We start from the raw sequence: 12,500 nt of genomic DNA, 5'->3' as shown, positions 1-12,500 counted from the left end.
AATAAAGTTATTTTTTCCTTCTTTTTTCTTCGTGTATTCTTCCCTGTGTGATAGCTATGAGGCTTGAAATGAAATAGATTCTCTCAAAAGTAGGACAATCTCTCTCTGATCATTTCTTTGCCTCTCTCTCCCTCTCTCTCTCTCTCTCTCTCTCTCTCTCTCTCTCTCTCTCTCTCTCTCTCTCTCTCTCTCTCTCTCTCTCTCTCTCTCTCCTCTCCTCCCTCTCCCTCTCCTCTCCTCTCCTCTCCCTCTCCCTCTCCCTCTCCCTCTCCCTCTCCTCTCTCCTCTCTCCTCTCTCTCTCTCCTCTCCTCCTCCCCCTTTCGCCCCCTCCTTTCTCTCCCTCCCCATCAGTTTATGAACCTCTTCCTTTCTCCCATTCCATCTGCATCTCCATATCTACACATCTAATCATTTATCTCTCCCTGTGTCCCTGCCGCTTTTTAAACCCTTTCACCCCCCCACCCCCCACCCCACCCTCCCCACACGCCACTCTTCCTAGCACCTTTTACAGTCTCTCCACAATTAAGGACCTAAAAAAATTCAAGCTCATGTCTTCGGGGCTGCGTTAGTGGCGCAAGAGCCCTCGCACGACCCTTAATAATTGTAGGTCTTAATCCCTCGTGGCTGCAGGTCCTGTCGAGTATAGGCCTATGCTAACCCTTTCCCTTTGCTTGGGCGCAGTGTAACCCCTCGGGGACAATGTAGGCCTATGGAAACTTTCTTCTTAAAAGAGAACGTAGGAATGGAGGTTAAAAGGGAGGTATTCTTTGATTTAAGAATATCTCTTGATGAGGATAATAATTTTTTATGTTCTTATATGGGGTTATTTAAGGGGGCGGTTTGTTGGGTTAGGGTTGTGCTACTTTCGAGTGAGAATTTATGTGATTTTCCTTTTTATAGTTCACCATTTTTCGTGTAGAGTTTTTATTTTATTTTAGGGTATGTGTTATATGGATGTTGTAAGGGTCGTATATGTTTGTGCGCTTTTTTATCGCTCTGTTTTTTTTTTTATTATTTTGGTATTTCAACGTTTTCTTTGTCTAAGAAGGAAAATGTATACTCATACACTTTTCCTGTACGTACACAGTAATTATTCAAAACACGAAGAAAAAATGCGCAAAGAACATGAGAAACACACACGCACGCACGTACGCACGCGCACACACACACACACACACACACACACACACACACACACACACACACACACACACACACACACACACACACACACACACACACACACACACACACACACACACACACACACACACACAACACGAAGAAGAATGCTCATGGAAATGCAGAGAAAACACACACACACACACACACACACACACACACACACACACACACACACACACACACACACACACACACACACACACACACACACACACACACACGCAATGCACGAAAACACATCGACACACCAACACCGAAGAACAAAACAAACACCAGAATATATCAAGCAAGAAAAATGCACTTTTAAAACTCGCGTTTCCTCCCCAACTTTATGGCGCAGGTAAGAGCATGTGGCCAGAGCTACAAGAAAAGGCATACACAGGTAAGTATGCCGAAGATAACACCCAATGCCTGCTCCAGTTTAAACGAAACCACAAAGTAACAATTAGAGTAGGACTATCTGGAATAGAGAAAAAAAAAGATACAGAAAATAATGTATAGTAATAAGCCTATATATTAAAAAAAAAAGTTGTGTTGTTAACGTATGTAGGCTGAGTCCTTGCGTTCACAGTTGTTACTTTTTCCCAATTATCTATTTTTTACACCTTTGTTTCTTCATATTAAAGGCTTGGTCAGCATTTCAAGGGATCCAGTTTTATTAATTCTTCTAAAGTAAAATGCTATCCTAGTTATTTCTGACCAATCCATAATTAGATCAATGGTAATAATAATGGCGATTGAAATATAACAACCATTAATTTTCCCAATGCCAACATCAATTATGACGAAAGCAACAATAGGAATAATGATAACAACAAGAATAATAACAAAATAAGATCATATGGATTGATAGGCCTATAATAACATAGTATAACGATGAACATATCGCAATAAAGATAACAGCCACATCACTAAACGCAACGGACGCGCGTACCTCAGCCCGAGCAAACACACTGCCCCGAGGCACCTGTACACACAACGTAAAAGGTGCGCTTCCCTGTACTGTAGTGTCATTGTAGTGTGTACCCTCGAGGTGTAGTTAAAGAATGAGTGTTCTAATGCCATAACGCCCCGAGGTGTGTCTGCCTCTGTCTGTCCTGTGTGTCTGTCCCACCCGTGGCTTAACCCCGTCTGCGCACTCGTGGAAAGACAAGGCGAAAATTATAGACGGGGTTTGGTATTTTGGTATTTATGGCGTGGGGTTGTAGTGTAGAAGCTCCCGTGTGAGTTGGCGGGGATTCCGCGGGGTGGATTCAGCTGCGGGATTGTGTTGTGCGTGTGTGTTGTGTGTTATGTGTAAGTTGGTGGGTGGGTTGGGTGTTTGGTGGGGTGTGTTTCCTTGTTTGGTTTTATCTGTTTTTTTATGTGTCTTTCTGTCTGTCTATCCTCTCTCTCTCTCTCTCTCTCTCTCTCTCTCTCTCTCTCTCTCTCTCTCTCTCTCTCTCTCTCTCTCTCTCTCTCTCTCTCTCTCACTCACTCACTCACTCACTCACTCACTCACTCACTCACTCCCTCTCCCTCCCTACCTCCCTCATGTGCTCCTTCTCTTCATCCCTTCCCCCTTTCTTCTCTCCCTCCCCTGTCTCTGTTTTCCCATTCTCTCTTTCTCCTTTCCTCCCCTTTCCTGCTTCTCAACTTCCCTCCTTACTTCTCTTCCTCGCTACCTCCTTCCCTCTTTTCCTACCGAATTTCCGCCCTTCTATCTTCCTCTTCTCACAGTTGGTAAAAAAAGAAAACGTATTCATATGCATATACTTGCGTGTGTATTTTTGTGGGTAGCTCATTCGTGCTTGCGTGCGTGTGTGTATGCACGTGTGCTTGCATTTGAGAAGTCATCATCGCATGCCACTACATCTTCATAAAGTTATGTACCTGTTATTAAGCAAGCCCTGTAGCTACAGCCTCAGGGCATATGTATACTCGCGGCTCTTAACCCTTTGTTATCAGCACTTCTCATTTTTTCTCATATATTTCTCGTTTATCGGTCGTTTATCAAAATCTTATTTTTGTTATCTTCAAACAAGAATGTATGTACTTTAGAAGTACAATTTACGGGTATTTTAAAGGTCTTTTCCTTTAGTTTGTGATTTATAGCAGGCAGTACAGAAAACGTGTTCTCGGCACCACGCGCCAATTATAGGGGATACTGCACTAAACTTACTTCTTCTACATAATTATTATTGGAAAGTTACCATGAAATACTAAGGACGCTATTAGTATTTTTTTCATTTCAGTCTTGCTTATGTTTACCTTCCAGCTTCCCTTAAGGCCAGAAAGAGGGGTAAGAGAGAGGGAGGGTGGGAAGGAGGGGGAGAGAATGTTAAGGAGAAATATGATAACGAAGCGGTGAGCGAAAAAAACGCCTAGAGGAGAGAGAGAGAGAGAGAGAGAGAGAGAGAGAGAGAGAGAGAGAGAGAGAGAGAGAGAGAGAGAGAGAGAGAGAGAGAGAGAGAGAGAGGGAGAGGGAGAACGAGAGCGAGAGCGAGAGCGAGAGGGAGAGCGAGAGGGAGAGGGAGAGGGAGAGGGAGAGGGAGAAAGAGAGAGAGGAAGAGGGAGAGGGAAAGGGAGAGGGAGATAGAAAGAGAGAGAGGGAGAAAGAGAGAGCGAGAGCGAGAGAGACAGACAGACATGCCAATGATGAACGGACAGAGAGAGAGGGAGGGAGGGAGGGAGGGAGGGAGGGAGGGAGGGAGGGAGGAGGGAGGGAGAGAGATAGAGAGATAGAGAGAGAGAGAGAGAGAGAGAGAGAGAGAGAGAGAGAGAGAGAGAGAGAGAGAGAGAGAGAGAGAGAGAGAGAGAGAGAGAGAGAGAAAGAGAAAGAGAAAGAGAAAGAGAAAGAGAAAGAGAAAGAGATAGAGATAGAGAAAAGGGCAGAAAAGGAATAAGGTTAACAAAAAGAGGAAGACGAGAGAACGCGACGGCAGTACGGGCAAGAAAGGCACAAGTAATGGTTTATTTTTTCCCTTAAGGGATTTTTTTTTCTTCTCTTTCTTGTGTACGCAATTATGTTTATTATTTTACGCTCGTGGCTCTTTTTACTGTTGTTGTTTTTTGTTTGACACTCTCTCTCTCTCTCTCTCTCTCTCTCTCTCTCTCTCTCTCTCTCTCTCTCTCTCTCTCTCTCTCTCTCTCTCTCTCTCTCTCTCTCTCTCTCTCTCTCTCTCTCTCTCTCTCTCTCTCTTCTCTCTCTCTCTATTTCTCTTCCTCTCTTGTCCTCCCCCCATCCCTGTCCCTCTCTCTCACTTTCACTCAGCCACTCTCTCTCTCTCTCTCTCTCTCTCTCTCTCTCTCTCTCTCTCTCTCTCTCTCTCTCTCTCTCTCTCTCTCTCTCTCTCTCTCTCTCTCTCTCTCTCTCTCTCTCTCTCTCATTGAAACGACACGAATCTTTATTCCTTCTTCCTCAAACATAATTAATTTAAAGTTTGATTCAGAACACTTTCATCGTTAAAAAGATAGAAAATAATAAATTCCTATTATATATTCTCTCATGTAAAGTGCGCTCCATTGTAGTTGTTTAAGTCGTCGAAAAAAAAACTTTTTTTTTTATTAGAAATGTTTTTTTACCTTTTTTTTCTTTCAAGCAAAGTGACAGGTATAGCCACTGTAATAAGGGGTTAACAGAGGCGGCTGTCAGTATGAATTGATTTACCCAAAATTAAGATGGATAGATAGGCCTATTTTAACAAGCACTGATGAATGGAACGGTGAGAGATATAGACGCTGGAATCGTTCGTATGTAGGCCTATTTCTTTTTCCTTCGTGGGTCTACAAATTAAGATTATGAGTGATATGGTTTGATAGGTCAATCACAGGTGTAATTTGATATTTTGCTGATATATACTTTGTTCTTTTTTATCCGTGTCATAGGAATGTGAAGGGGTTATCAGTAATGTTTGTTCGCTTAAAATGTCTACTTCATGGTACGCATTTTGTGCTTGAAGAACATTGAACAACTTGGCTCCGGGCTGTTCTCCCAATGTTCTTCCCTGGGGCTGATTTCTGTTCTGGTCTCAGGGTTTTCTCAGTTCTCTCTTCGACCTGTTTTTCTGTCTTTCTTTATCTCTCTCTCTCTCTCTCATCTGTCCTCCTTCCTCATCCTCTATGCCTCCCTATCTCCCTCTCATCCACCCTCCCTCCTTCCTTCTCAACCTCCCTCATTCCCTCTCATCCACCCTCCTTCCTTTTCATCCTCCCTCCCTCGCATCCTCCCCCCCTCCCTCTCATCCTTCCACCCTCCCTCCTTTTCATCCTCCTTCCCCGCTCCCTCCCCCCTCCTCCTTCCCCCCTCCCTCCCTCTCCTCCTTCCTCCCCTCCCTCCCTCCCTCCTCGCTCCCTCCCTCCACCACTTTCCCTCCAGGCTGATAGCAAAGGTCCAAGCACATTCTATTTATCATGCGGTCCATCATCACTTACTTTATCCCTTGCCTACTTAGTTCCTGTCGCAGTTTTCTTCATTATTACTATTCTGTTTTTATTTTGTTTATTTTATTGTTTTATTTTGTTTTACTTTTTGTTTTATTTCTTGTATTTTTTGTTTTATTTCATTTTGTTTTCTTTTCTCTTTTTTGTTTTCTTTTCTCTTTTTGTTGTGTTCTTCTCTTTCCCTCTTTTCCTTTTCTTTAGTATTGTTTCATGTTTTGTTTTTTTTCCTTCTCATTGTTTTTAGTTTTTTTCCGTCTCCTTCTTTTTTGTTTTCTTGTTTAATTTCCATAACAGCATAGAGCTCTACATGTTTTTTCTTATTGTTCTTATTCTTATTCGTCGTCTCTTTTCTCACTTTCTTATTCGCCTTTTCGCAATGTTTATAACAAAAGAAACAAGAGTCGCCCCTTTAACAGCCTTTATGAATTAATCAGTCATCAATAGTAATTAGTGTTATTATTAAGTAGTCAAAAGCATCGCTCTTTGTCTATTTCATTAAAAGAAGTTAAGGTGTAGTTAAAAAAAAAGAAAAAAAAGTGCGCAATAGTCAAAAGCATCATCGTTCTTTGTGTAATTTCATTAAAAGAAGTTAAGGTGTAGTTAAAAAAAAAAAAGTGCGCAGTAGTCAAAAGCATCATCGTTCTTTGTGTAATTTCATTAAAAGAAGTTAAGGTGTAGTTTAAAAAAAAAAACTGCGCAGTTGTGAAAAGTATCGTTCTTTGTGTAATTCATTTTAAAAAGTTCGGGTGTAGTCTAAGAAAAAAAGTGCGCAAGGTAAACCAGGGGAAGTGAGTTCACCTGAAATAGTTTAAATGGACTTGATTGTTATCTTAGTCAGGTGTAGTACCGGTTGCCAAGGGAACTGGCTTCCTTTTTTTGTTATTGTTTTTTTTAGTTTCTGATTTAGATTCATATTTCTTGTAAGTTTTCTTCTGTCTGTTGAATCTAATTGTAGTTTTTTTCATTAATCATTCTTTTTCCTTATTATGAATTTTATATATCATTCATGTCCTTTTAAATTATTTCTACAGACGCGATGCCACGTACAAAAAACGCGATATAAATATAGTAACTTTTAATTCATCAGATGTATAGATGGATTCCTTTGTTTTCAATATTTTTAATTATTTTTCTCAGAGATATATAAGATAAAAAGATAGATGATGGTAATAAGCTTTAATTCATCACATATATAGATGGTTTTCAAATATTTTCTCAAAGATATATAAGATAGAAATATATAATGATAATAAGCTTTTATTCATCAGATATTCAGATGGTTTTCAAACATTTCCCTGTAACATATATACAATAGAAATATATATTGATAATAAGCTTTAATTCACCTGATATATAGATGGTATTTGAACAAAAAAAAATTCTCACAGATATATAAAATGAAAGTGATCGATACCAGCTCATTGGCGATAACACGCGATGCCAATACCAATACCCGAGAACAACCTTATAAGGCGACCAAATATGGCAACGAAGAAAACATTCCATAACGCCATTACACTTGTCGAGGGAGAGGGGGGGGAGGGGAGGGGTGTGGGAGGGAGGGTGGATGGGGCTGGAAGGGGGAGGTAGAGGGAGGGTGGGTTGGGGAGGGGGAGAGGGAGGGTGGAAGGAGGGAGAGGGAGGGTGGAAGGGGGAGAGGGAGGGTGGAGAAGGGGGAGAGGGAGGGTGGAAGGGGGAGAGGGAGGGGAAGGGGGAGAGGAAGGAGGAAGGGGGAGGGGAGTAGAAAGAGGGTGGGAGGGTGGAAGGGGAGGAGGAGGGGGAGATTGAGGGAAATGGGAGGAATTGAGAGGAAGACAGATGGGGGAATGGAACAGTGAATCGGGTATGAATTTAAACATAACAAGAGAGAGAGAGAGAGAGAAGAGAGAAGAGAGAGAGAGAAAGAGAAAGAGAAAGAGAAAGAGAAAGAGAGAGAGAGAGAGAGAGAGAGAGAGAGAGAGAGAAAGAGAGAGAGAGAGAGAGAGAGAGAGAGAGAGAGAGAGAGAGAGAGAGAGACAAAGACAAAGAGAGAGAGAGAGAGAGAGAGAGAGAGAGAGAGAGAGAGAGAGAGAGAGAAATATGGCCATTACTCTTCAAACAGATTAACCCTGTTAACGCTAGGGGGCTCTTGCCTCTAATTTGCCTCATTTTTCATCAGCGAAAAAGTTTTTTACTCTCTCTCTCTCTCTCTTCTCGTGTCACATACGCTGCCCATTAGTCCCTCCCCCCCCTTTCCCTCCCCCTTCTTTTCCTACCCCTTCCCCCTCCCCTTTCCCTACCTCCTTCCCCTCCACCTCCCCTTTTCCCTCCCCCTTCCTCCTCCCCTTTCCCCCTCCATCTCCCCCTTTTTCCCTACCTCCTTCCCTCCACCTCCCTCCCCCTTTTTCCCTACCCCTTCCTCCTCCCCTTTTCCCTACCTCCTTCCCCCTCCACCTCATTCCCACCTTCTTTTCCTACCCCTTCCCCCCCTCCTCCTCCTCCCTTTTTCCCTACCTCTTTCCCCTCCACCTCCCTCCCCCTTTTCCCTACCCCTTCACTCCTCCCTTTCCCTCCCCCTTTTCCCTACCCCTTCCTCCCCCTTCTTTTCTTACCCCTTCCCCTCCCCCTCTCTGCGCCGCGCTTCCCTCGCTTCACTTGTCCTGTCGTTGATCCGGGAGGCGTTGAGTCTTCAGAAGAAGCGGTAGAGGCAGCTCCGTTTCGTTTCATTATTATAATTCTCTCTCTCTCTCTCTCTCTCTCTCTCTCTCTCTCTCTCTCTCTCTCTCTCTCTCTCTCTCGCTCTCTCTCGCTCTCTCTCTCTCTCTCTCTCTCTTTCTCTTTCTCTCTCTCGGGTTTAAGCTTTAGGTAGCATAACATCTGCTGTAAGTTGTGATTTTCTTCTCATTTCTATGTCGGTTTGAAGTGACTTTCCGAATCATTCATTCATCGTCGTGAAAGGGATGTAAAAGGGGTTCGACAGATCGAGGAACGGCCATTTATATCATTCCTTTTCACGCTAAACGGCCGGCGTGTGTCAGCGTGAAGCACAAGGTCGCCACGCGCCTCAGGTCACATGTGGCTGCCAGATGTCGTCGGTTTTAAAGTTTTTTTTTTTTTTTTTTTTTTTTTTTTTTTTTTTTTTTTTTTAGGGCTTACTTTGGATTAATGTGAACGTTTTTTTATATTTTAATCTTGTCTTTGGTAGATATATAGTTTACTTGACATTTTTGCATTAGTTCTTAATAAGGTCTAAATGAGGTTGGAGAAGGAGAGATTAAATATTTGTGCTCTACATAGCATGCAATAATCTTAAGGAGAAATGTGCAATTTAGGATGGAAAAAGATAATAAACAATAAAAATACAAACAGACTACACGGAAATGAGAAAAATATGAAAATATGACTTGTAACACTACCTCATCTATAGTTATGACTCCTCCCCTAAAAAAAAAAAAAAAATTGCTACCTTCTTTCCCACACTGCTAATTATCACTTCACGCATGTACGACCCATACCAGCTCTCACACCTGCCCCGTCCCCCCCCCCCTCTGTCCCCTCCCCTCCTCTCCCCCTGCCACCACCCCTGCCACATACCCTCCCTCCCCCTACGACCCTCGTTCCGATTCCCTTCCATATCTCCTCCTTTCAATTTTAAAATATCATAGAAATAACCTCCTGTCCCTTCAACGACCCCAGCTCCACGACCCTTTTCTCCCCTCCCTCCTTCCCTCCTTCCCTCCCTCCCTACCTACGCCTCCACACCTTCCCTCCCTCCCTCCCTACCTACGATTCAAAAACTCATTTCATTCATGCCTGCCCTGTACGACCACCTTCTACTACCTTCTGCTCCCATCCCCCATCCGCTCCCTCCCTCCATGTCACTCCTCTCCCTTCATGTCACTCCCCTCCCTTCATGTCACTCCCCTTGGTAGCATCACGACCTTCCCCAACATCCAGTATCCTGCTCTCCCCCATTTTTTAAGACTCATGTCTCACTCTCACTTCACCCTCTCATCCGTCTCCTTAACCCCCCCTTCCTCTCATCCTCCCTTTCGTCACCTACTCGATCTCCCTTCCCCCTTTCCCTTCTTCATTCTTCTCCTTCCCCATCATATCTCCCTCTCCCCATTCTCCCTCCTCCCTCTCCCCATCCCTCCTCCTCTCCCCTCCCCATCTTCCCTCCTCCTCTCCCCTCCCCATCTTCCCTCCTCCTCCTCTCCCTCCTCCTCCTCCTCTTCCTCCTCCTCCCCTCCCTCCTTCACCTCTCCCCCTCCCTCCTCCTCTCCCCTCCCTCCTCCTCCTCTCCCCCTCCCATCCTCCCTCCTCCCTCTCCCCCTCCCTCCCTCCTCTCCTCTCCTCTCCCCATCCCTCCTCCTCTCCCCCTCCCCATCTTCCCTCCTCCTCCTCATCCTCTCCCCCTCCCTCCTCCTCCTCCTCCTCTCCCCCTCCCTCCTCTCCCCCTCCTCTCCCCCTCCCTCCCCCTCCTCCTCCGTCAGCCTCACCACGACCCCCCATCCGCAGCTGACGACCCGACGGCGACCCGGTCATCCTCGGCGGGAGATCTGCGGCCGGGTTGCGTGGACCGATGACCGTCCCGCCGTTCTTGACCTTGCGGCTGCGGTCGAGGCTGCGGTTGCGGGCGCGGGGGGGGGGGGGGGTGAGGGGGGGGCGTAGGGAAGGAGAGTGGGCGGGAAGGTGTGGAGGCGTAGAGAGGGAGGGAGGGAGGAGAGGAGGTGTATGAGGGAAGGTGTAGAGGCGTAGGGAGGCAGGGAGGAGGGAGTGAGGGAGGGGGTATGGAGGGAAGGTGTGGAGGCGTAGGGAGGGAGGAGGGAGGAAGGAAGGTGTGGAGACGTAGGGAGGGAGGGAGGGAGGAAGAGAAGGTGTGGAGGCCTAGGGAGGCAGGGAGGGAGGGAGTGAGGGAGGGGGTATGGAGGGAAGGTGTGGAGGCGTAGGGAGGGAGGAAGGGAAGGTGTGGAGGCGTAGGGAGGGAGGGAGTGAGGGATGGGGGAGGGAGGGATGATAGAGAGCTTAAAAGGGGGAGGGGAGGAGTGAGGTAAGGTAAATGCATGTATGCGGGTCTGTACGAGTGCCTACCTGCCTGCTTACCTGTCTGCCTAACTCCTCGTTCCTCGTATACATGTCGTGTCTGTCTGCTAACTCTTCTGCTTGATGTATTGCCCGCCTTCCGACCTGCTTGCTCACCAACCCACCTCCTTAACTACCTGCTTACCTGCCTTCTTACTTCCCTACGCACCTGCTTACCTACCCGCTGGCTTACCCATCTCCATGCAAATCTAAATATTTACCCACTCGCTTACCCATCTCCCAGGTTTTCTACCTACCTACCCACCTGCTTACCCACCTCCCTGCTTACCTACCTACCTACCCACCTCCCTGCTTATCTACCTACCTACCCACCTCCCTGCTTACCCACCAACCTACCCACCTGCTTTCCCACCTCCCTGCTTACCTACCTATCCACCTACCCGCTCGTTTACCTACCTACCTACATAACCTTCAGAGTGACCTCCCCTACCCCCATCCCACGCCCCCACCCTCTCAAAAAAAGGCAAAAAGCATGCATCGTAATGGCGGTTCGGCTCCCTGGCTCCCTCCTCTCCCTTGCATTAGTCTTGACAGAGAGTCGCTTCATTACATGGCATGACACCTATTTCTTGGCCGGTGTCATGTGTCAAGTGGTGGCGACCGGCGGGGGTAGGGGGAAGGTGGGGAAGGGGGAAGGGGAGGTCAAGAGGAGGAGGGGAAGGGGGAGGAAGGAGGGTAGGAAAGAGGGTGGGACGAGAGTGATGATTGGGGGGTTGGCTAATGGCGTGTCTTTATTGTTTGATTAATATGTGGTGCGTGTTGGTGCAGGGCGGTTGTTTTTGATGTGTGTGGATGTGTGCGTTCATGGAAGTGCAAACACCAACGCTCATACACTTATACACTCGCTCACTCATATATACAGGTATGTATGTATATATGTATATATATATATATATATATATATATATATATATATATATATATATATATATCTGTGTGTGTGTGTGTGTGTGTGTGTGTGTGTGTGTGTGTGTGTGTGTGTGTGTGTGTGTGTGTGTGTTTGTAGATATACGAATATGAGGATAAAATCTTTGAATAAGAATGATAGATGACATCCTCGCCCCATTTTCCTTCCTTTTAAAATGAATAAATGTAAAAAAAAGAGAACGGAGAGACAAAAGAAGTACAGACAAGGTGTCAAGGGTCATTCCACTCCAGGAGATGAATAGTTCTGCATAATCTTTCCCTTTAAAACAACCTTCGAGTTTTTTTTTCTCCCTGAAGCTTGATTATTATTTCGTGATGTATGGAATAGTTATAGTAAATGATGATAATGATCACGATTATCATAACATTAATAGGAATAGTAATAACAATAACAATAACAGCAGCAGAAAATGAAAAAATGTTTATAGTTATCATAATGTTAATGGTAATGATGATGATAATGATATTTATGATGATAATAAAAGTAATGATAATAATGCTGATAATGGTGATGATGATGATGGCAATAATGACAGCAAGAATGAGGAGTGATCATAATGATAATAATGATAATAATAGCAATAATGATAATGAGGATGGTGATAGGACAGTTGCAGGGAGAGAAACAGAGAAACTGAAATCAAGAAAGACACAATAACAAACAACATAAACACACCCCTGACCCCCCCCCCCCCCTCGAACAAAGGTCACTCTCAAAACCTCCTCCTCTAACCCAATAAGATATCTTTGTCTCTCCCTCTTTCCTCCCTTCTCCCTCCCTTTTCAGCCTCCTTGGTCCTCCCTTCTCTTCCTCTTTCCCTCTCCCTCCTTTCTCTCCCTCCCATCCTCCCTCCTTCTTCCTCCCTCCCATCCTCCCTCC

General features: G+C 45.2%; 1 protein-coding gene across 2 annotated transcripts in view; it reads left to right on the top strand.

Annotated features, from left to right (window-relative positions):
• LOC113823388 (cyclic AMP response element-binding protein A) overlaps positions 1 to 12,500 on the top strand; it is a 123,596-nt gene that overhangs the window by 78,034 nt on the left and 33,062 nt on the right. The gene's annotated exons all lie outside the window — the stretch shown is intronic.

Source organism: Penaeus vannamei, chromosome 17 (assembly GCF_042767895.1).
Source record: "Penaeus vannamei isolate JL-2024 chromosome 17, ASM4276789v1, whole genome shotgun sequence".
Taxonomy (NCBI): domain Eukaryota; kingdom Metazoa; phylum Arthropoda; class Malacostraca; order Decapoda; family Penaeidae; genus Penaeus; species Penaeus vannamei.
This window is presented reverse-complemented; position numbering and strand designations above follow the sequence as displayed.